General features: G+C 45.9%; 1 protein-coding gene and 1 long non-coding RNA gene across 2 annotated transcripts in view; one reads left to right on the top strand and one right to left on the bottom strand.

Annotated features, from left to right (window-relative positions):
* Positions 1-23,806, bottom strand: part of LOC140418954 (uncharacterized) — a 150,762-nt gene that overhangs the window by 93,548 nt on the left and 33,408 nt on the right. The gene's annotated exons all lie outside the window — the stretch shown is intronic.
* LOC140418970 (uncharacterized) lies at positions 8,211-17,445 on the top strand. The gene is made up of 3 exons (XR_011945449.1): positions 8,211-8,345; positions 8,437-8,797; positions 17,210-17,445. It is a non-coding gene; the product is annotated as an uncharacterized lncRNA (long non-coding RNA).

Genomic DNA, 23,806 nt, shown 5'->3' with positions numbered 1-23,806 from the left:
CAATGCTGAAATTTATCAAATTAAGTGTGCACAAAATAAAAAGATTTTACCAAAATCCGCGTTTTGTCCACAATCGTTTGGGAAGGGAAATATCTGAATGATTACTGCTGGGTTTCTGCATGTTGCTTGAATTAGTTGCCGCTCTATGTAGTTTATTAGATACAGTTTAAAGTAAACACTTCTCTTTCTGCCTTAACTCCTTAAGGACAGAGGCTGAGTGTCAGAACCTCACTGACTCAGATATGAGTCGGAATGTCTTTGACTGAAGGTGGTGTATTTATACACATATAATTCTTCACTAATATGTACAGTCTACTTTTAAAAGACATAAAAATTCTCGATTTCATTATCGGAAATTGTTGAATGCAGCCTTGGTCCCTGAAGACTCTGACGCGCTTGAAAGCTGTACCTTGTAGTTCCATGTCGCCACCACCAGAGGATAGTGGGACAGCCTATTGGCTTCAATGACGGGACAAATACCAGACCCGCAGTGCCCAATAAATATTGAGAACATACAAGTAAGGACAAATGACGAGACAGAAACAGCACTTTGGCATTGATAGCAAACGAAGTATATTATTAGGAGTTGTCAAAGTTGTTATTACTGTTGCTATGCTTCAAATATTCAACAACAACGTTTGCAGTGCAGCCATGAAGGTGAGAACACGTGTTCAACATGCAAAATGAGATTTTTGGACGAGTATTAAGAGATCCCTATTTTACGCTCAGAGTGATCAGAATGTGGAGTATAGCTTGAGCTGCAATGTGGGAGGAAATGAAATGGAATAAGTGGCTGCTACAATTGAAGGCGAGATGTCGGGTATCTCCGGATAAGAGAAAAAAGCGAAATAAGTTTTTATTTGACGCCATCTTATCAGGTGCACATTGGCAGGGATTGACATGAAGATTGCAGTCTGCAATTACCAACACATGCCATCAGCCAGCAATGTGAATCACTGAGAATAATTGAACGTAAGCGGCCTACTTTAAGCCCAGAGAGCCTGATCCGGAATCAATGTGAAATATTGAGTATGAGCGGTTAAACCAAGAGACTCAGCTTTATTTGTTAGTTCAACAGGAATGACACTCTGAATTAGGCTTGACGCGTGTGTTCGTATCCTTGTTAATACTTCTGAATATAATATCCATCTCTTTCTTCTGATCCCGACCTCGCTGGACACTTTCTTCAACTGGCATTTCGTATAATCTGTTGATGCTCTGGATTCACAGTGTAATTTCACTCTGATCTGCACGGGGCTGACTGGAGAAGCTGAGGTGCTGAAGCTCCCTCGGGCGGTGGCTGTTACTGATGCGGGAATCGTGTTGATGAACTGCACCCACTCCATTATGTTTCACATTGTGCACAGATACAGACAGCTTGCGAGTCAGCCACCTCAGCATCTGGTGATGGCCACAAGAAGAAACAACCAACATGGGAGGATTACTCAGTGAGTACGGAATGTCGGCAATCTACTTATTAAAAGAGACCGTCCATATTTTACCCCCAATAGAAGTGAGTGCCGCTGGCTGGGTCTTCATTTATTGGCCATCCCGAACTACCTTTGAGAAGATGTCTTTCACCCGCATTTGTGAACTTCTCCCGTCATGTTAATGTTAGGTTCGGTGAATTGGCCATTCTAAATTCCCCCCTGTGTCCAAAGATGTGCAGGTTAGGTTATGGGGTTACGGGGATGGGGCGGGGGATTGGGCAGAGTGTGTGTGTTTATATGTGTGTGCATCTCTTTTTCTCTGTGTGTGCGTTTGTGCATGTGTGTCTGTGTGTGGCTCTGTGTGTGTGTTTGTGCATGTGTGTCTGTGTGTGGCTTTGTGTGTGTGTTTGTGCATGTGTGTCTGTGTGTGGCTTTGTGTGTGTGTTTGTGCATGTGTGTCTGTGTGTGGCTTTGTGTGTGTGTTTGTGTCTAGCCTGCGTGCAAGTTCGTGTCCACACCTGACTATGTGCACACAGAGAAAATGCAAGAAGAGCGATAGCCTCAGGCGGATTCGGGCGGCAAGAGTTTAGAGTGGATGAGTTAATATCACAACTGTAATACTGACTGGTTGACAGTTGTCATCTGTTCAGCACCTGCAGCGGCGCAGTCAGTCCGTCCAAAAATCGGCAAATCACCGTCACATCCGCTCATTGATTGTGAGCTGATATCATATAAGAAATCACAATACGTAGATCAGTTTTGCTCAATACCTGTTTGTGTACTCTAGTCTGGAATTAATTCAATCCAGCTCTATGCCGCCAGTGAGTAGATTCTTTAAACGAAATCTCGGGCACTGACAAAATAATGGCACAAAATGGCACTCCCCTATCATACCTCAAAGACTGATCCTGTTCAGTGACCAACATTGGCTTCACTGGAGTCGTTGTTCCTGCTGTGTGGAGAACAATTTCACTCAGTACCCTTCCCCTGCGCTGCCGCCGTTAGTCAGAAAACAAATGAGCTTTGCGTGGATTGGCTGAATCGTGGAACCTGTACATTGATAGGTTGTCAGCTGATATCTGTATCAAGTCCTAACCAATCGGGACAGAGGGTGGATATCACTCAGCATCCTCTGACCTGATTACGAAGAATAATTTAAGATTGAGAGAGTCCTCTTCTAATCCGCCATCATCTCTCAGTGACTGCTTTGAATCTGATTTTCTAATTAATTCTCGCTGCTAAATCACTCTTAATCGCTAATTATAAAAGTTATATAAGTATTTTTCATGATTTTGTTTAGTCCGTTAGTGCAGTGAACACGGGAACATCAATAAATTGATCCGAATTGAAGGTCAGCACTCGGATTCCTCCTCGATTCAACACTGAACATAGTTTGGAAAACATGGCAATATTCTGTCAGTGAAGGAAAAGGGAAAGACTGAGGTGACATTTCGGACTAATCGCGGTGGCTTGATCCTAAGTTGACTTTGTCATATCCACGAACCACATCACAGGAGATGAAGGTGAAAATGAAGTCGTACTGGGTGTTGTTGTAAGTTCCCTTAAAGAAGATTCACTCCTTGCATTCAAGCATTCAAGCCAGTGGGTTAAGGAGAATTTTTAGATGTCTAGATTTAATGAATTGTGTTGGTGTTGGAGTGATTCAGGTGGATAGGCCCAGAGAAGTGTCATTCCATCGAATCCCTACGGAGCAGGGGAGGCCATTTGGCCTAACGAGTGTGCACCGACCCTCCGAAAGAGTACCCGAGCTAGGCACACTCACCTGCCCTAGCTCGGTGACAGCGCACATTGATCGTGGCCAATGAACATATCCTTCACATCTTTGTGGGAGGAAACCGGAATGCCTGAGGAAACCCACTCAGACAAGGGGAGAATGTGCTAAATCGACGCGGTCACCCAAGGAATCGAACCCGGGTCCCTGGTACTGTGAGGTCCCTGGTACTGTGAGTTGGCACTGTACCAACTTGCCGTCCCTTTCCTGTGCCCGCCCGCCCGCCCGCTCTCCCGCCCTTCCTCCTCAGCCCTGGCCTGGAGGCCGAGAGTCGCCCCGCTATTCTCGGCCTACTCTCTAGATGCCGTTAGTGTCCCTGCTGATTTTACCTGCAGGAAGTGCTGCCATCTCCAGCTCCTCCAAGACCGAGTTAGGGAACTGGAGCTGGAGTTGGAAGAACTTCGGATCATTCGGGAGGCAGAGGGGGTCATAGATAGCAGCTTCAGGGAATTAGTTACACCAAAGATTGGAGATGGATGGGTAACTGTAAGAGGGACTGGGAAAAAACAGTCAGTGCAGGGATCCCCTGCGGTCGTTCCCCTGAGAAACAAGTATACCGCTTTGGATACTTGTGGGGGGGGGGGGACTTACCAGGGGTAAGCCATGGGGTACGGGCCTCTGGCACGGAGTCTGTCCCTGTTGCTCAGAATGGAAGGGGGGGGGGGGGAGGAGCAGAGCATTAGTAATTGGGGACTCGATAGTCAGGGGCACAGATAGGAGATTTTGTGGCAGCGTGAGAGACTCACGTTTGGTATGTTGCCTCCCAGGTGCAAGGGAACGTGATGTCTCGAATCGTGTTTTCCGGGTCCTTAAGGGGGAGGGGGAGCAGCCCCAAGTCGTGGTCCACATTGGCACTAACGACATAGGTAGGAAAGGGGATAAGGATGTCAGGCAGGCTTTCAGGGAGCTAGGATGGAAGCTCAGAACTAGAACAAACAGAGTTGTTATCTCTGGGTTGTTGCCCGTGCCACGTGATAGTGAGATGAGGAATAGGGAGAGAGAGCAATTAAACACGTGGCTACAGGGATGGTGCAGGCGGGAGGGATTCAGATTTCTGGATAACTGGGGCTCTTTCTGGGGAAGGTGGGACCTCTACAGACAGGATGGTCTACATCTGAACCTGCGGGGCACAAATATCCTGGGGGGGAGATTTGTTAGTGCTCTTTGGGGGGGTTTAAACTAATGCAGCAGGGGCATGGGAACCTGGATTGTAGTTTTAGGGTAAGGGAGAATGAGATTATAGAGGTCAGGAGCTCAGATTTGACGTCGCAGGAGGGGGCCAGTGTTCAGGTAGGTGGTTTGAAGTGTGTCTACTTCAATGCCAGGAGTATACGAAATAAGGTAGGGGAACTGGCAGCATGGGTTGGTACCTGGGACTTCGATGTTGTGGCCATTTCGGAGACATGGATAGAGCAGGGACAGGAATGGATGTTGCAGGTTCCGGGGTTTAGGTGTTTTAGTAAGCTCAGAGAAGGAGGCAAAAGAGGGGGAGGTGTGGCGCTGCTAGTCAAGAGCAGTATTACGGTGGCGGAGAGGATGCTAGATGGGGACTCATCTTCCGAGGTAGTATGGGCTGAGGTTAGAAACATGAAAGGAGAGGTCACACTGTTGGGAGTCTTCTATAGGCCTCCAAATAGTTCTAGGTTTGTAGAGGAAAGGATGGCGAGGATGATCCTGGATAAGAGCGAAAGTAACAGGGTAGTTATTATGGGAGACTTTAACTTTCCAAATATTGACTGGAAAAGATATAGTTCGAGTACATTAGATGGGTCGTTTTTTGTACAGTGTGTGCAGGACGGTTTCCTGACACAGTTTGTTGACAGGCCAACAAGAGGCGAGGCCACATTGGATTTGGTTTTGGGTAATGAACCAGGCCAGGTGTTGGATTTGGAGGTAGGTGAGCACTTTGGGGACAGTGACCACAATTCGGTGAAGTTTACGTTAAGGATGGAAAGGGATACGTATACACCGCAGGGCAATAGTTATAGCTGGGGGAAGGGAAATTATGATGCCATTAGACGTGACTTGGGGGGGATAAGGTGGAGAAGTAGGCTGCAAGTGTTGGACACACTGGATAAGTGGAGCTTGTTCAAGGATCAGCTACTGCGTGTTCTTGATAAGTATGTACCGGTCAGGCAGGGAGGAAGGTGCCGAGCGTGGGAACCGTGGTTTACCAAAGAAGTGGAATCTCTTGTTAAGAGGAAGAAGGAGGCCTATGTGAAGATGAGGTGTGAAGTTTCAGTTGGGGCGATGGATAGTTACAAGGTAGCGAGGAAGGATCTAAAGAGAGAGCTAAGACGAGCAAGGAGGGGACATGAGAAGTATTTGGCAGGAAGGATCAAGGAAAACCCAAAAGCTTTCTATAGGTATGTCAGGAATAAGCGAATGACTAGGGAAAGAGAAGGACCAGTCAAGGACAGGGATGGGAAGTTGTGTGTAGAGTCTGAAGAGATAGGCGAGATACTAAATGAATATTTTTCGTCAGTATTCACTCAGGAACAAGATAATGTTGTGGAGGAGAATGCTGAGCTCCAGGCAAATAGTTTAGATGGCATTGAGGTACGTAGGGAAGAGGTGTTGGCAATTCTGGACAGGCTGAAAATAGATAAGTCCCCGGGACCTGATGGAATTTATCCTAGGATTCTCTGGGAGGCCAGGGAAGAGAATGCTGGACCATTGGCTTTGATTTTTATGTCATCATTGGCTACATGAATAGTGTCAGAGGACTGGAGGATAGCAAATGTGGTCCCTTTGTTCAAAAAGGGGAGCAGAGACAACCCCGGCAACTATAGACCGGTGAGCCTCACGTCTGTAGTGGGTAAAGTCTTGGAGGGGATTATAAGAGACAAGATTTATAATCATCTAGATAGGAATAATATGATCAGGGATAGTCAGCATGGCTTTGTGAAGGGTAGGTCATGCCTCATAAACCTTATCGAGTTCTTTGAGAAGGTGACTGAACAGGTAGACGAGGGTAGAGCTGTTGATGTGGTGTATATGGATTTCAGCAAAGCGTTTGATAAGGTTCCCCACGGTAGGCTATTGCACAAAATACGGAGGCTGGGGATTGAGGGTGATTTAGAGATGTGGATCAGAAATTGGCTAGCTGAAAGAAGACAGAGGGTGGTGGTTGATGGGAAATGTTCAGAATGGAGTTCAGTCACAAGTGGAGTACCACAAGGATCTGTTCTGGGGCCGTTGCTGTTTGTCATTTTTATCAATGACCTAGAGGAAGGCGCAGAAGGGTGGGTGAGTAAATTTGCAGACGATACTAAAGTCGGTGGTGTTGTCGATAGTGTGGAAGGAAGTAGCAGGTTACAGAGGGATATAGATAAGCTGCAGTGCTGGGCGGAGAGGTGGCAAATGGAGTTTAATGTAGAGAAGTGTGAGGTGATTCACTTTGGAAGGAATAACAGGAATGTTGAATATTTGGCTAATGGAAAAGTTCTTGAAAGTGTGGATGAGCAGGGGGATCTAGGTGTCCATGTACATAGATCCCTGAAAGTTGCCACCCAGGTTGATAGGGTGGTGAAGAAGGCCTATGGAGTGTTGGCCTTTATTGGTAGAGGGATTGAGTTCCGGAGTCAGGAGGTCATGTTGCAGCTGTACAGAACTCTGGTACGGCCGCATTTGGAGTATTGCGTACAGTTCTGGTCACCGCATTATAGGGAGGACGTGGAGGCTTTGGAACGGGTGCAGAGGAGATTTACCAGGATGTTGCCGGGTATGGAGGGAAAATCTTATGAGGAAAGGCTGATGGACTTGAGGTTGTTTTCGTTAGAGAGAAGAAGGTTAAGAGGAGACTTAATAGAGGCATACAAAATGATCAGAGGGTTAGATAGGGTGGACAGTGAGAGCCTTCTCCCGCGGATGGAAATGGCTAGCACGAGGGGACATAGCCTTAAACTGAGGGGTAATAGATATGGGACAGAGGTCAGAGGTCGGTTCTTTACGCAAAGAGTAGTGAGGCCGTGGAATGCCCTACCTGCTACAGTAGTGAACTCGCCAACATTGAGGGCATTTAAAAGTTTATTGGATAAACATATGGATGATAATGGTATAGTGTAGGTTAGATGGCTTTTGTTTCGGTGCAACATCGTGGGCCGAAGGGCCTGTACTGCGCTGTATTGTTCTATGTTCTATGTTCTATGTACTCCCATCGACGGCCTTTGGCCAGCGTCTCTTCGTCATCTCGCTGGCCATTATTTAATTTAGTATCACTGTGAACTGGTTCATGACATTATCGGGTGATTCCATTTCACAGACGAAAACTTCAAAAACATGTCTTTTGTCCAGCAATAGCCACGATTTAATTCTAATTGTGATTCATTTCAGCAGAGCAGAATTGGGCTCCTTGTTAGATTTAGACTGGCAGTAATCTAACTGATTGCGCAGATGGTGAAGGAACACACGCCCTTCCAAGATTGGCAGAGGATGGGCAGCTCGACTTCACAAACTAACACAATATGAGGTTGGCCTACAGAATATATTACTTTTGATGCAGTATTCCACAGAGTAAGCTCAGAAGGAAAATTGAAGCGAGATTACTGGAGGCATCGACCCGGAAACAAAATCTGACATATTCACTCTCTGGTCAATTGTAGCCTTTATTTGTGATTGCACATTATTTCTGTCCGCCAGGAAGGTTAAAGGCAGCAAAGTATTCTGGACGGAAGAATGCCAATGCTACATACCCGGTTCCTAATTTCCTACTCTACTGAGTGCACTAAATCATCAATTAATCGACGATGATTTTTTTCCAGATCCCTTCCAAAATAACCTTAAATACGTTCTTTGCTACTAGACTGCTCCGAAATTTGAGGACGTTACATTTCCCGTGAATCAAGGAGCGTAGGAGACTTCATTAGAGCAGTGTAGATGTTGCGGCACCGACAATAACCAGCGCAATTCCTCACGTCCACTGATGATGAGTGCCAGAACCGGATATGACGTTGGCGATATCACTTCCTTTGTCCGTTCAAAGCTGAGACATTTCAGTCTGCTGTGGTGCTCCTCACAGCTTCTGCCACAGTGGAGGAGACGCTGATGCTCACATGGTGACCTGCTGACAGTGATGTCTATCCCGGGAACATTCTGTCTGCTTCTGTCCCTCTCTGTGATCTGTAAGTAGCCATGGAATCCGATAACAAAACCGGACTTTCATAGTTCCCTGTAGTGACCTGGAAATATTTAAATATTCAATTTCTCTTCCAGGCGACAGCGTTGGCGGTGATTCTGTGCACCAGGACAATCCGATCATGACGGTGAGGGAAGGGGGATTGGTAACACTGAATTGCAGTTTTACAACAGGTGATCAAAACCCTTACCTTTATTGGTATCGGCAACTTCCCGGTCAAACCCCAATAAACGTGTTGCTTATCACCCAATACGGTACCACCCCAGCCGACTTCGCACAGGAACGATTCACGGCAGAGCTGAACACAGAGCAGAGCGCCGTTTGGCTGAGAATTTCTAACGCGGAGTTGTCAGATGGAGCCATGTATCACTGCGCTCTGAGACCCACAGCTGCATAGCTCCGTATGTGGCCCGTACAAAAACTGCAACACAGTGTTTGGTGAGAATAATATGTGACTGAACACCCGCCTCGTGATAGTCTGTATAGCGTTGTTATTATCGAGTGAGAATAGCCCCACAGGTAATCTACCATTAGCTGAGATCAGGGGACTAGGACTTTAGGGTTCTATAATGAAGAAATGTCAGTAGATTACCTGGGTTTTTTACTGGGTCAATTATTCGTACATTGTGTTTTAACTTTCACGTTTTCGCTTTTCACTGCACGCCAGTTTTGTATTTCATCAGTTCTTTCATTCCGCTGAAAAGTGATGCAATTCCTGGAGCTGATGCAACTCCTTAATCAATTCAAACTTAATAATATGAGACACTGGACTTGCACATTCAGAAGTTACACAAGAATATTGATGCTATTCACGGAAGTCAACGATATTTGGAGAGAATATTTTTTTAAAGCAATGAGCAAGATGGGTCCTGCTGTGCCCAGTAGAATCTGCCCGCGTAGCTTTGCAAAACCAATATAACTGCATATTCTCACATACAGGTAAACACCGAGCGCTCTCCACAGCCACTTCCAGATGCACACAGGGGCATGCAAACTTAAATATGTACCTTCGAGTGCACGCTCTCAAACGCAGACTCAAAGGTACACAGACAGATGCATGTCTGCACAGAGATCAACTGATAAAACTGTCTCTCTGGTCAATAAGAGATAAAATTGTCTGTCAGATCAATTGGAGATCAAATTGTCTCTTAGGTTAAATAAAGCTCAAACTGTCCCTCATGTCAATTAAGCATCGAATTTTGCCTCAATCCACTGAAATGTAAAACGTCTCTCAGATTAACCAGCGTCCAGTTGAGTATCTTGAATAGCTTTTGCTCAGTCTGATCAGTCGGATATGGCATTAAAGCTTCTAGTTTCGAAATAAGCACTAGTTCTGGCCATGTTCTCAGCTCTGCACATTTGGTGTTCTACAGGAAATGACATGAGACCATTCGCTGGCCTTCCCATTTCTGCCACGCAGCAAGTGACATCAATGCTTTCTGATTGGATATTGTGAGGCCCAGAAATTCCCTCGCATTCCAGATTGGCATCAATGTGTCCGTGTCTTCCACATTTCACCCCTCCCCCACCCCTCACCCCCTTTCCACTATGGTCTGGGTGACATTCATTGTCGATTAAATGATTAGAATTTTAATTGGTAATAATTTCTGGTAATTGCTAATAATATCTCCACGAATTCGTGAGAAAATGAGATAATTGATGTTTACCTAAAATCGAACTGTTCCTGCAACACGTTTGCAGTATTACCAAAAGAAGATCAGAAATAAGGAACCATTGGGAAATATATATTTACAAGAACGATATCGGAATTGATAATTAATATCTATGAGGAATCGTGATAGAGGGGTGGGTTGATTCTCTAGTAAAGTGATGACTGTGAGACAACTTGATGCGCATGAATCAAGAGTTTTACAGGTTTGTCATGGGGAACAGGGCTTCCCTTGTGGCGGACATAAATCTATGGGTCACACATTCAAACATCACAAAAATACTAAATGGGGAAATCAAGAAAACGTTGTATCAGAGAATGGCTGGAATGTAGTGAAAAGTAGTTTTTGCTTACAGTTCAGACAGACCGTTCCATACATGAAAAGAAAATATATAATAGGGCAAACATAAAATACACAATGTGAATACATAGACACAGGCATCGGGTGAAGCATACAGGAGTGTAGTACTACTCAGTAGAGACGACACCACGAGGCGGGGTTTGGTGAATTGTGCAGCTTCACTCAAGGGGAAGTTGGTTGAAAGGATGATGGAAAAATGAACAGGAGGATACGTTGATGGAGTAAGATTATGAGTAAGGAGTCATGGCTAAAACACCAGGCAATGATAAACCCCCACGTCAACTAGTTATGCCGAATGAAATATTCAATTTCCCTAAATAATGTCGAAGTTTCTGCAACACTTACTGGGATTTATTTTACGATCAGTTCACTTCAGTTTAACAATTGATGTTATTTTAACCGTGTGTTCCAGATCTGGGCGATGGGGATTTTGTTACCCAGCGGGATCCCGCCCTCACACAGACAGAGAGAGAAATGTCAATTTAACCTGCAACTCTTCCGGCGATGCTTATTCTGGTACCGACACTCTCCAGGCAGACAGGCCGAGTTTGCAGTTCGGGGGCACACGGACGGCAGTGGGGAATTTAAGGCGGATTTAGCACTGAACCTAATGTCTGATGCAGTCCAGCAGGCAGACACATTGTACCGATTGACCATCTCGGGACTCCGGCTGTTTGACGCCGCGGGCTGTTACAGTGGATTGAGCCTGATGGGAACGGGTGAAAGCCTCGAACAATAACCGCTGCTGGTTTCTGGGTCACAGCTGTTGTGAGCTGTTTATAAAAGCGGCTCATACCCTGTGCACATAAACTTCAAGCAGGGTCCAAATAAACACTATGGAAGAGCAGTCAGATCAACTATTTATTCCCTCTGTATTTGGCATTGACGATGGGAGATCAAAATGGACTGTTCTCCATTGCCAATAAAAACAAACTTCAGCCGGTTTCCTGAGACTAGTTATGTCGTTTAACCGCCACTTCAGACATCGTTCCTGGGAATGGGGCCAATAATATTGAAACCCAATTCCAGCCATTCCCTGCTACAAACATTTTCTTGACTTTCACATCGAGTATTTTTGTGATTCTTGAAACAGACTATTTCATTCGGCACAACTTGTTTATGTGGGGTTTTAATCATCGCCTGGTGTTTTTTCCACCACTTCTTACTCCTCAACTTACTCCACCAACGTTAAAATATAAGCCTGAATTTAAACAGAAGTATCTAAAGTGGAGACTATCGCAATAATTATATGAACTTGGTTTGAATATTTACCACTTGGACACACCATACTAAGACTGTAGAATATAAGCACCTTTGGACGGTTTGCTGCCATCTTGCGGAAGGCACCAGAATTTCCACCGGCACGTTTTCCGTCAATTCCGAGAACTGTTGAAGAATTTGTTTCTCAAGTCATCCAAAAGGCAATGCAGACCGGCTCAATATCGTTTACTTTAGTGTAAATTCGTCATTCGACGATACAATTGACAGGCACGGTAGCACAGTGGTTAGCACTGTTGCTTCACAGCGCCAGGAACCCAGGTTTGATTCCCAGCTTGGGTAACTGTCTGTGCGGATTCTGCACATTCTCTCGTGTCTGTGTGGGCTTCCTCCGGGTGATCCGGTTTCCTCCCACATGTCCCGAAAATGCGTGCTTGTTCGGTGAATTGGATATTGCGAATTCTCCCTCTGTATACCCGAACAGGTGCTGAAATGTGGCGACTAGGGGATTTTCACAGTAACTTCATTGCAGTGTTAATGTAAGCCCACTTGTGACAATAATAACGATTATTATTATAGGCATTGGGATTATTAATCTCAATTATCATGCTTGATTTATCAATGAATTAAAACACAACCTCGCTTAGATTGTATTAGGGAATTGGGCCGCCCTGTCTATATTTATATTCCAACTATCTCTGTTTATACTGCACTAACACGATTCTCAGCAACACGAGAACCTTGACCATGTTGATATTTCACCAGAATCTGCGCCTGTGAATATTACAGAGTGCACCATGCTCTCACTGCTCTCTCAAGACTCAATCATGTATACTTCCTGCTCTGTGGAAAATCACCAACGTTACAAATCTCTTTATATTTGTAATTGTGAATTTCACGCAAATCCTTAGATCATCACCAATTCCTGGTTCCGGCTAATATTCGTCGAGAAATTCTCTCTCTATGATTATTTTAATACATAGGAAAGTACAGCAGTTGCCTCTTATATTCCCTCTGAAATAGTTGGGCATCATTGTGCCAGACCGATCAGCATTGTGGATGAATCTACACCACATTGGCTGCAGCAATTACAGAAGGCAGTCTACCACCACCTTCTCAATGGCAATTACAGATAGGCAATGAAAGCTGGGCTAGCCAGCGATGCCCACTTATTATGAATGAATGGAATGCACAGTTCAATATATTTCGTCTTGTAAATGATAACTTCATGTCTCTCATTACTTTTACAATTGCAACTTAAATTTTAGGTTTGATGTCAAACATTATCTGGTTCAGGACGCCTATTTTCTTTAACCGTGACTCTAGGTCTCTTCGAAGGTTGTTGTAAGGATCTTTGGGAGTTGGACTCGGAGAGAAACCCAACACAGTCATCTCCTCTTTCAGACAACAGGTCCCGACCCCAGAAGCCAAAAGCAGTACGGTTTTCCCCAAAAAGCAGAGGGAGAGATCTCCAAAGTAATACAGAGTTTGCTTGATCAAGGCGTACTCCAATCAGTAGACTCCACGAATAACACACCAATTTTGTCCGTCAGGAAACCCGATGGATCATGGTGACTGACCATTTATTACCGGGAACTGAACAAAGTAACTCCAGTAGCAGCCCCCACCGTAGCCACGAGTCCCGAAACCATGCTCAAACAGGGACTCCAGTCAAAATTTCTTTCGGTTTTGGACATTAGCAATGGCTTTTGGTCCATTCCATTGGATAAAGCGTGCCAGTACAAATTCGCATTTACATTCCAGGGACAACAATACACATGAATGTGCATTCCACAAGGCTTCCACAACTCCCCCTCCATTTTCCACCGACAGCTGGCAAATGAACTAGCAAACTTTTCCTGACTCGATTGTCTGGTCCAGTATGTAGATGACTTGCTACTACAGACAGACACAAAGGGAGAACGCCATGACCAAGCACGCCTCGTGGCATACGCCTCACGCATGTTAGATCCTGTCGAGCAAGGATTTTCTGCCTGCGAAAGGCACTTGCTCACAGTTTTTTGGGCAGTACAGTACTTCGCCTACATTACAGGACTCAACCCCATCACCATGCTCACTGAACACACCCCAACACAGCTATTATTAGACGGTCGACTTAAAGATGGCACAGTCAGCCAAATCTGCGCAGCCCATTGGACCCTTCTTTTACAGGGACGGGACATTACAGTTAAAAGAACCAAGACCCACACTTTCCTAGCCGATAATTTGCAATATGCAGGTACCCCACATGAGTGTGAGATCATCACCACACAACACAACACTGGCCCATTTATACCTAAGTCAGTTCCCAGAAAAGCAGGTAATACACCCCAGAGACCCCAGCCCACAGACACATGCGCACCCCTGAAAATTTATGTGAATGGCTCCTCCACAGTTTTGAATGGAAAGAGAATCACCAGTTGCGGCATTTATGTAGAGAACGCGCAGGGACATGCCCTAGATGTGATTTCATTAAAGTTGCCAGGACATCTAGGCTCGCAGGCAGCAGAGCTGGCAGCCATAGCGTATATTGTTGATCACCCTGACTCGTTTCCGAACCCAGCAGACATATATTCGGACAGTTTATATGTCTGATATAGTTCAACAGAATTCCTACCCCTGTGGGAAACTAGAGGATTCGTTTCTGCAGACGGAAAGCCCCTACCCTCAGCCCCATTACTCGAGCATATCCTAGAGACAGCTAAAGATAGGAAATATGACATAATTAAGGTTCGCAGTCATCACCGCTATTTCCCCCCTTGTAATGTTAAAGCAGACGCCCTAGCGAAGGCAGGCTCCAGGCATGGTTACTTTTGGAACCGCCCCCCCCCCCCCACCCCCACCGAGAGCACCACAGTACACGCGGTTCAGGTCTCACAGACTAACATTCAGGATCTAGCGAAAGCCCAAAAAGACGATCAAAAGCTCAGGGAAGTTTTAAAAGGGACCTTCCCAGCCCCGTACGATAAGTTTAAGAACACAATCACCACACATCACGGTGTGATTTTGAAAGGAGGCATTTATGTAGTTCCATGCCAGGACAGGAACCAGATTATTTGTCAGTTCCATGACAATCATGGACACCAAGGCATTGAACGCACCCTAACCCATCTCAAACCTCTCTGCTGGTGGCCTGATTTAAAAGCCGATTTTACTCACTACATTGAAAATTGCTTGATCTGTGCCCAGAACAATCCGGTCAGATATGCACGAGAGGCTCAGCTTAGTCACACCCGCCCCGTTAACTGGACGAATTTGCAGATAGATTATATAGGACCCCTACCCCCCTGCAGAAATGGTTTTAAGTATGTGTTGGTGGTCATCGACACCTTCACAAAATGCGTGGAAGCTTTTCCATCCAGGAAGAATATGGCCAAAACAACAACTAAAATCCTAACACAGCACATCTTTACAAGATGGGGCCTCCCACGCAGTATAGAGTCCGATCGAGGCTCCCATTTTACAGGACGAGTAATGAAAAACATCCTCACAATTTTCGGAATTAGGCAGAAGTTTCACATTGCATACCACCCCCAGTCAAGCGGCATTGTAGAGAGGCTGAACAGAACTCTAAAAACCACTATCAGGAAAATGGTGCATCAAAACAACAGCACCTGGGACTCAGTTCTCCCCTTTGCACTGATGTTCATAAGAAACAGTAAGAAGTTTTACAACACCAGGTTAAAGCCCAACAGGTTTGTTTCGATGTCACTAGCTTTCGGAGCACTGCTCCTTCCTCAGGCTCCTTCCTGAGGAAGGAGCAGCGCTCCGAAAGCTAGTGACATCGAAACAAACCTGTTGAACTTTAACCTGGTGTTGTAAAACTTATTACTGTGCTCACCCCAGTCCAACGCCGGCATCTCCACACCATGTTCATTAGAAACATGGTATCCACGTCCACAGGATACACCCCCCACAATCTGATGACCGGACGCCCCATGAAAGGGACAGAGTATTTATTAGGACTGGATTTGGCCAGTCCCGCAATCACCGCCCTCACGCATGAAAATGCTGTACAGCAGCTTATTGAGAACATAAAGGCAGCCCAGCATGCAGCAGCTGTGAGACTTGGGACCAGGAGGAAACAAAGCAAGGCTTGTTTCGATAAAACGGTACACGCCACCGAGTTTGTAGTAGGACAGCAAGAGATGCTTTCCCTATACAACCCCAGTTCATTCCTTTCCCCAAAATTTTCCGGACCGTACTCCATTTCGGACAAAGTCAGCACTTCGGTATACAAGATCACATATCCCAATGGCAAGTCTGCGTGGTTTCACATAAACCAGCTTAAGGCTTATGGCTCGCAGAACAACCATGCACACCACATCTCGCTCGCAGCAGCAGATGAGCACACCCGCCCACAGATGATGCATTCCTACCCTCCCCCAGCCAGTCCAGCCCGTCCTCAGGCACAACTTCAACTCCACCCCCAGAAGCACGACTCCGCCTCTCCCTTCCTTCAACCAGCAGCGACAGCGACAGTGATAGCGATAGCAATGATGACAGCCACAGCACAGCACGTTATGAATACACCCCTCGTCAACGCCCCACTCCCAGCATGATTCCAGTGATCCCTTCAAAATCACATACATCAAAGCCCCTGACCCAGACCCACCGCCCGACGCTTACAGATTAAAACCTAGTAGCTCCAACCTCGACACATGATTCTGGCACCGAGACAGTTCGTTCAGGCTCATCCGGAATGATGAGATGGACCCCAATTCGCTGCAAGCAGCTTTAGCCAAACTACTCCAGTCAAGAGTATGGCAGCCGGGAGAAGATGATGACATAGAGTTTGACTCCCACCAAACGAATCCCTTTGCGACCCTATTCGCAACTGAGCAATGAGGTGTCCACATGATGGTAAAAAGGAACCGATGGAGAGATACGGTGTCCTTTCGGTTGGAACCTGCACCATGTTTGTAATGTATATTTGTTCGTTTAATGTACATGTTAAATGTTGCTTGTGAATTTAAATGTTTCATGGCCCCATGCCACGTCTTGATGCAGGCAGGACTACCCAATGGCTGTTAATGGAACACGTTTGTCAACAGACAACGGTTCAGAGGAACTAGTTTGGCGACAGACACCACTCATAGCAACTCTTCTGATTCGATTACGAGAGGCAGCCCCCACGACGACCACATTCTTACCCATTCCTGCCGGTTGCTCAGGCAGTGGAGAAACGACACTGGTTTCCGCCCAGCCTGAGGACCCCCCTCTGGACAGCTACGCTCGGGTAGACCACAAACGGCATTGATCATCGTCCTACCCGGGGATTCCCCCCATTTCTTACCGGCACCCCATTTTGGCTTGTTACGTTCAAAATTCTTTTGTTTGTTTCTGGCGACCCTTAGTTTGCTTCCGTATGCTATTTACATTCTCAAACACTAGGATGGTAGATCGCACAGGCTGCGAGGCGGCTCGCACTGTGTCAGTCTTTTTCTCGGATGTCTTGTCCAAAGATTCGGTTTAAAAAACAGAAAATGAGGGAGTCACAGATGGTGACCAATTATAATGGGTAATTGCCAACAAAGGACAGACAGACAGACATACGAGCTCTTAAGCAAGATAATAACAGATATTATGCTTGTGTCCATAGATCTCCAGAACCTCAGGAACCCCAGAGGAAGAAAAAGAAGAAGACAGAAAAAAGGAAAGATGAAGACAACTTTCGCGTTTTTCACCTGGATCTTCGCGGGACCCCTTCAGTTGCACATGGACGTTACCCCCCTAACCCCTACCACACAGACCGTGAATGATTCCCATCCCTGCCATACACGGTACCCTGAGATAGTTAACCCCGAGATAGTTACCCCCGAGACAGTTACTGATACCCCGACCTGGTGTAACAAGTTTATCACCTGGTATTCACTATCTTACACAGTAGAAGCACTCTTAGTACTGGAAATACTCTGCAGTGTCGTGCAGACACTTCGACTCAGGAAAAGGCGAAGGAGAGCCTCCCGCTCTCGCACCCCGGTATACACGTTTAGGTCCCCTATTTTCGGACTTCACCAAACCCCCCAACCCCTCGAGTGAATTAAAGTGCATCCGTTTATCTTTATGTGTGTTTTGTTCGTTCAATAAAGAAATGTAAACCTCTGTGCTTGACTGCCAAGCCAGAGGAACTTGTGTTGCTGCTATTTGTACAGTTTAAAGTGTTCTCGATTTTTTATTTATTGTTTGAGTGAGGATAGTTTATTGAGGATAGTTAGGGTTCCAGTTTTTTATTTTGTAATGCATGCCTGAATGTCATAGCACCCCGTAGAGTTTTATAATGATGTGTACATGTAAAATGATTTTAGGTTAAAAATTGTGATTCATAGGATAGGGCAGTGTAGAGCCAGTGAAGTGCTTATGGGTGCCCCGCTTGGTCAGAGAACGAAGGCGCCATGGTAATGTGATCCTTCGCGCTTCGCATTGAGGATCACAAGGAGGGTGTGTAGCCATCTGGGATGGCCACTTCTCGATTACAAAATGGACACTTTGCAAAGGTTGCAGGGAAAATGGACAATACGGAGAAAACAAACAGGTGAAATGAAAATCGCTTATTGTCACAAGTAGGTTTCAAATGAAGTTATGGTGAAAAGCCCCTAGTCGCCACATTCTGGCTCCTCTTCGGGGAGGCTGGTACGGGAATTGAATCGTGCTGCTGGCCTGCCTTGGTCTGCTTTAAAAGCCAGCTATTTAGCCCTGTGCTAAACCATCCCCTAGGTTCAGGTTCAGGGTTTGTTTGTTTATTGGAGCCGCAGCTCCCAGAGAAGACCAAAACTGTAGGCCCATTAGCATACTAATGGCCCATCTCCAGGAACAAAAGAGTAACATTTGAGTAACCGATACTAAGGCAGACACCCCGGCGCCAGAGGAGACCTGAACAAAGCAGGCCAACGGCCACCTAGGACACGCCCAGACATCAGGGCACCCATTCCTTTATTGGATGAAATCCATAGGAACGATCCAGAAACGGCCCAATTGATTGGGGCGAAGTTCAAGGCCCGCTAGTTCAAGGCCCGCTCAAAAGAGAACTCTTTTGTAAGAAGAAACTCCTAAGAGAGAATCGTTCTCTTGGATCCGGCTATCACCGAGGAGAGACCTGTCCAACGGCTGCAACAGAAACAAGTAAGTCCAAGGTCAACACACGCTACCAGACAGACGACCTTAGCTGTTATCCCGTACCAGTTCCACCCCAGCAGCCTCAGAACCAAACAACGGCCATTGGTCCTCTGACTGAGTGGGCGCCCGAAGCTGCTTTAGCTGTAGTGATAGTTTAGTTATATTTGGGCATGAGTATATTTAACTGTGTGTGTAAATAAATAAGCATTTGACTTTGAAGTAACTAACTGGTGTATCGAGTCTTTCGGTTTCTGTCTTGGTCTGCAGTCTCTGTGAATATAAAAACCTAACGGTAACTTCCTGTTTTTCAGTTTTTCAAAAAAAAAAAGTGACGTCAGAGGGAAGCTGTGATCTGATTGGTTGATAGCAAATCTGCCCCAAATTTTAAAACAAATCACTGCTAAACTCGTAAACTTAAATTAAACTAATTAATTAATTAGTGATGGCTGGTCAGGTGATGTGCTTGAGCTGCTTGATGTGGGAGCTGGCAGATCCCATTGAGAGCTGCAGCGACTACATCTGCAGTAAGTGTTGGCTGCTCGAAGAGCTCCGGCTCAGAGTTGATGAGCTGGAGTCTGAGCTTCAAACACTGAGGCACATCCGGGAGGGGGAGACTTACCTGGACACTGTGTTTCAGGATGCAGTCACACCTGTCAGAGTAAGTAGTTTAAATCCTGCCAGTGGCCAGGGACAGCAGGGTGTGACTGCAAGTCAGGCAGGTAAAGGGAACCAGCAGTCAGGAACCCAGGAGCCTCAGCCCTTGACCCTGTCCAACAGGTATGAGGCACTTGCTCCCTGTGTGGATGGCGAACAGGGCTGCAGGAAGGATGAGTCAGCTGACCAAGGCACCATGGTTCAGCAGGCCATTCAAGGGGAGTGAGTAAATAGGCAAGTTGTAGTTGTAGGGGATTCTATTATCAGGGGGATAGATAGTGTCCTTTGTGAGCAGGATAAAGAGTCCCGCATGGTATGTTGTCTGCCCGGTGCTAGGGTGTGGGACATCTCTGACCGGCTTGAAAGGAACTGGAGAGGGAGGGGGAGGATCCAGTTGTTGTGGTCCATGTCGGTACCAACAACATAGGCAAGTCTAGGAAAGAGGACCTGTTTAGAGATTATAAAGAGCTAGGATTCAAATTTTAAAACAGGTCCTCAAGGGTCATAATCTCCGGATTACTGCCCGAGCCATGTGCAAATTGGCATAGGGAGGCAAGAATAAGGGAAGTTAACACGTGGCTGAAAGAGTGGTGTGGGAAAGAGGGGTTCCTTTTCATGGGACACTGGCATCAGTTGTGGGACACGGGGGACCTATACCGTTGGGATGGTCTCCACCTGAACTGAGCTGGGACCAGTGTTCTGGCGAAAAGAGTAAATAGGGTGGTCAATAGGACTTTAAACTAGAGATTGGGGGGGGGGGGGGGGGAGGGGAAGTCAGGGAACCAAGAGGTGAAGTAATCAGTGGGAAGCGTAGCTGCTTAGGAATACAAAAAAGCACGAAAAGACAAAACTCAGGTGAGGTTACGATAGTCCCCATCCCACAAAATATGACACAGTGTATGGAAAGGCTCAGTAAACCAAGGTCCACCACACTAAGAAAACAAAAAGGGACGGTCAATAGAGAATTAAAGATGCTATATTTAAATGCGCGCAGTGTACGGAACAAGGTAGACGAGCTTGTGGCCCAGATTCTGACTTGCAGGTATGATGTGGTAGGCATCACAGAGACGTGGTTGCAGGGGGTTCAGGACTGGCATTTAAACATCCAGGGATTCACAATCTATCGAAAAGACAGAGAGGTGGGCAGAGGGGGCGGGGTTGCCTTGTTAATTAGGAATGAAATTAAATCAATAGCACTAAACGACATTGGGTCAGATGGTGTGGAGTCTGTGTGGGTAGAGCTGAGGAACGACAAAGGCAAAAAAAACATAATGGGAGTTATGTACAGGCCTCCTAACAGTGGTCAGGACTGGGGGCACAAAATGCACCACGAAATAGAAAGTGCATGTCAGAAAGGCAAGGTCACAGTGATCATGGGGGACTTCAATATGCAGGTGGACTGGGTAAATAATGCTGCCAGTGGACCCAAGGAAAGGGAATTCATTGAATGTTTACAGGAGGGCTTTTTGGAACAGCTTGTGATGGAGCCCAGGAGGGACCAGGCCATTCTGGACTTCGTGTTATGTAATGAGCCAGACTTGATTAAAGGTCTTAAAGTAAGGGAACCCTTAGGAGGCAGTGATCATAATATGGTAGAATTCAATCTCCAATTTGAAAGAAAGAAGGTAGAATCAGATGTAAAGGTGTTACAGTTAAATAAAGGTAACTACAGGGGCATGAGGGAGGAACTGACGAAAATCGACTGGGAGCAGAGCCTAGTGGGAAAGACAGTAAACAGCAATGGCAGGAGTTTCTGGGAGTAACTGAGGACACAGTACAGAGGCTCATCCCAAAGAAAAGAAAGGTTATCAGAGGGGGGATTAGGCAGCCATGGCTGACAAAGGAAGTTAGGGAATGCATCAAAGCAAAAGAGAAAGCCTATAATGTGGCAAAGAGTAATGGGAAGTCAGAAGATTGGGAAGGCTACAAAAACAAACAGATGATAACAGAGAGAGAAATAAGGAAAGAGAGGATCAATTATGAAGGTAGGCTAGCCAGTAACATTAGGAATGATAGTAAAAGTTTCTTTAAATACATTAAAAACAAACAGGAGGCAAAGGTTGACATTGGGCCGCTCCAAAATGACGCTGGTAATCTAGTGATGGGAGACAAGGAAATAGCTGAGGAACTAAATAAGTACTTTGCGTCAGTCTTCACAGTAGAAGACATGAGTAATATCCCAACAATTCCGGAGAGTCAGGGGGCAGAGTTGAATATGGTAGCCATCACAAAGGAGAAAGTGCTAGAGAAACTAAGAGGTCTATAAATTGATAAATCTCCAGGCCCAGATGGGCTACATCCTAGAGTTCCAAAGGAGATAACTGAAGAAATAATGGATGCGTTAGTTATGATCTTTCAAAAGTCACTGGAGTCAGGGAAAGTCCCAGAGGAGTGGAAAATCGCTGTTGTAACCCCCCTGTTCAAGAAGGGAATAAGGAAAAAGATGGAAAATTATAGGCCAATTAGCCTAACCTCGGTTGTTGGCAAGATTCTAGAATCCATTGTTACGATGAGATTTCTAAATTCTTGGACGTGCAGGGTCGGATTAGGACAAGTCAGCATGGATTTAGTAAGGGGAGGTCATGCCTGACAAACCTGTTAGAGTTCTTTGAAGGGATAACAAATAGGTTAGACCAAGGAGAGCCAATGGATGTTATCTATCTTGACTTCCAAAAGGCCTTTGATAAGGGCCCATGGTATTCGAGGCAAGGTGCTAATATGGATTGACGATTGGCTGTCAGGCAGAAGGCAGAGAGTTGGAATAAAAGGTTCTTTCTCGGAATGGCAACCGGTGGCGAGTGGTGTCCCGCAGGGTTCAGTGTTGGGGCCACAGCTGTTCTCTTTATATATTAACGATCTAGATGATGGGACTGGGGCATTCTGGCTAAGTTTGCCGATGATACAAAGATAGGTGGAGGGGCAGGTAGTATGGAGGAGGTGGGGAGGCTGCAGAAAGATTTAGACGGTTTAGGAGAGTGGTCCAAGAAATGGCTGATGAAATTCAACGTGGGCAAGTGCGAGGTCTTGCACTTTGGAAAAAAGAATAGAGGCATGGACGATTTTCTAAACGGTGACAAAATTCATAATCCTGAAGTGCAAAGGGACTTGGGAGTCCTAGTCCAGGATTCTCTAAAGGTAAACTTGCAGGTTGAGTCCGTAATTAAGAAAGCAAATGCAATGTTGTCATTCATCTCAAGAGGCTTGGAATATAAAAGCAGAGATGTACTTCTGAAACTTTATAAAGCATTAGTTAGGCCCCATTTAGAATACTGTGAGCAATTTTGGGCCCCACACCTCAGGAAGGACATACTGGCACTGGAGCGGGTCCAGCGGAGATTCACACGGATGATCCCAGGAATGGTAGGCCTAACATACGATGAACGTCTGAGGATCATGGGATTATATTCATTGGAGCTTAGGAGGTTGAGGGGAGATCTAATAGAAACTTACAAGATAATGAATGACTTAGATAGGGTGGATGTAGGGAAGTTGTTTCCATTAGCAGGGCCTTCCACAGCCTTAGAATAAAAGGGAGTCACTTTAGAACAGAGATGAGGAGAAATTTCTCCTGTGAAATTCATTGCCACAGAGGGCGGTGGAGGCCGGGACGTTGAGTGTCTTTAAGACAAAAGTTGATAAATTCTTGATTTCTCGAGGAATTAAGGGCTATGGAGAGAGCGGGTAAATGAGGTTGAAATCAGCCATGATTGAATGGTGGAGTGGACTCGATGGGCCGAATGGCCTTACTTCCACTCCTATGTCTTATGGTTTGCACCTTGTGGCGGTCTCGAAAGACACCTGGCAACTCGAGAGCAAACGTAATTAGAATTAAAGAAGGCGACCATATTGACCGCTATATTCAGAGCCAACGAAAGAAATAAACATTTAGCAACAGGATCGAGGGTGAATTAGCACAAAGAGCGCAAGGGAGCCTAGCAACTGCACCGAGGAACGGACGGGATTCGAACCCGCGATCTTCGGTTTACGAGACCAACGCATTTCCTCTTGGCCACCGCACCGCGTGCAACGGAAGAGTGTCAATTGCACTGTGAGTTGTTACCATTTGGAGTCTGGGGCCAAAATTGACGAGAGAAGAAGAATCAGTAGAACATTTAAAAAGATATTGTCAGAACTTGAGAACGGGAAACAACCGTGATTTAAATGCAAGGTGAAAAATGCAATAGAAATACCTCTTACAAATAGGTGCAGGTAGCGTCAGTTGAATCTTGTCCCTTCCCGCCCCTCCGACACTATATTGTTCTCAGCGAGTTGAGCAGTGAGCGGGCGCAGGATGGTCACAGGCTGCTGGATGTTCAAATGTCGCTATTTCCGCTCCATCACTTGCGAATGCAGCTGATAACCGCCGCACACTTTTTCAGCTTTACGTCTGTGGTGTCCCCAGTCACAGTTTCCGTTTGGTGCTCTTATA

Source organism: Scyliorhinus torazame, chromosome 5 (assembly GCF_047496885.1).
Source record: "Scyliorhinus torazame isolate Kashiwa2021f chromosome 5, sScyTor2.1, whole genome shotgun sequence".
Lineage (NCBI taxonomy): Eukaryota > Metazoa > Chordata > Chondrichthyes > Carcharhiniformes > Scyliorhinidae > Scyliorhinus > Scyliorhinus torazame.
The sequence above is the reverse complement of the archived record's forward strand: the minus strand, read 5'-3'. Positions and strand labels throughout refer to the sequence as shown.